This window comes from Amphimedon queenslandica, unplaced genomic scaffold (genome assembly GCF_000090795.2).
Source record: "Amphimedon queenslandica unplaced genomic scaffold, v1.1 AMPQUscaffold_4557_Cont23465, whole genome shotgun sequence".
NCBI lineage: Eukaryota > Metazoa > Porifera > Demospongiae > Haplosclerida > Niphatidae > Amphimedon > Amphimedon queenslandica.
Genome location: NW_003555132.1, coordinates 1 through 1,545, shown reverse-complemented (window position 1 = coordinate 1,545; position 1,545 = coordinate 1). Strand labels below are relative to the sequence as shown.

Below are 1,545 nucleotides of genomic sequence, written 5' to 3'. Positions count from 1 at the left end.
TAACTACTAAATAATTAGTAATTAACTGCTAATTATGATGAGGTCATCTTCCGGTAAGAAATTCTAGTAGGGCATTGCCCTCATGGCCTGCCCCTGCAGCCGCCTATGATAGCAAGGCTGCAAAAGTCATGGCAGCCATTTTGTTTGGGGGTGAATCCTACTTAGTAACGCTACCGCGTTACTAATAGTACAGGAGCATCTTTTCCCAAAATGTCAAGTAGGGAATTCTCAATTTTTATAACATTTTCTGATGCATATAAAAGTTCTTACGTTGTGTAGAAAGTTTGAGCTGATTCTGATCAAATTTGGATTTTTACGATTTTTTAAAGTTGCTCAAAAATTGGGTCAAAGTCCCTGTACTATTTAGTACAGGGGTGTTGGCCAAATTTCTTCAAAATTGAAAAAAGAGAATTCTCAATTTTATAATATTTTTTTGATACATATACTTGTCCTGATGTTGCGTATAAGTTTTAGCTGATTCTGATTGAATTTAAATTTTTAATGAATTTTTAAAGTTGCTCAAAAATTACAGGGGTATTGTTAGTGATGGCAAAAATAAAGTACCTCTCGTTGGATTTGATGTTGCTACACAGGAGAAGCTGTCGTCATACCACCTAAGGCAAGAACCCGTTATACTCGACAGCTGTGTTATTAAGAAGAGCCGGTCAGACGATTTGGAGATCCTCGTCAACAAAACGACACTTGTTACCCAATCTCCAAAAAAATTTGATGTGAAGGTTACACCTGCTGAGATAACAAAAGAAACAGATATAATTAATATTGAGAACATGGCAGATGGGACAAAAGTTACTTTAAATGTTACTGTAGTCTACTTGGCACCTGTTCGTGCTGTCTCAACTGGAACTGTTCGAGACGTCGTTATCAGTAATAGCAGTGGCTCCATAAATTTATCTGTGTGGGGGGAAAATGTTGATAAATTAGAGATTGGAAAACAATACAAGCTCATTGATGTGTACATCCGTTCTTATCAAGGAGAGAAGAATGTATTACTTTCTCGTTCAAGTAAATTTGAGCTGATGAATGATGCTAGCACACCTGCAAAAGTGATCGAGGAGGAGGATACTAGTCAAGTAGAAGCGAAGATCATCGGCTGCACAAACTTCAATGTGCATGTGTCCTGTGTGAACTGCTCTGCAAAAGTTCTAAAGGAACTCAAAGACTCTCTAAGTGCACGATGCCAACACTGTAATATCGTCCAACTAATGATTCGAAGAAGATTTGAGGTGTCAGCCAATGTGCTGTTTCAGGCTAAAGATGGTGAAAAACATATGTTCAAGATGACAACAGCTAATTTGTTAAAGATCCTACCTGACATGGATTCTAATGATAGTGAGAAAGAGCTCCAAGAAGAACTCCTTCAGTCTCCTGCCATGAAAGTGATCTATACAAAGAAAACATGTTATGTGAAGGAAATTGAATTCAACAAAGACTAATATAATATGCTAGTGTGTATTTTGTTTCTTGTGATTGTGTTTCTTGCTCTACATGTATTATAGTGACTATGTTATTTCAACCAAAAATTCA

The 1,545-nt window shown here is 36.8% G+C and overlaps 1 long non-coding RNA gene across 1 annotated transcript; it reads right to left on the bottom strand.

Annotated features, from left to right (window-relative positions):
- Nucleotides 1-531: 531 nt before the first annotated feature.
- LOC109592620 (uncharacterized) lies at nucleotides 532-1,513 on the bottom strand. The gene is made up of 4 exons (XR_002190452.1): nucleotides 1,330-1,513; nucleotides 1,012-1,269; nucleotides 812-912; nucleotides 532-747 (listed from the first exon to the last, which is right to left on the bottom strand). It is a non-coding gene; the product is annotated as an uncharacterized LOC109592620 (long non-coding RNA).
- Between the last annotated feature and the right edge of the window lie 32 nt (nucleotides 1,514-1,545).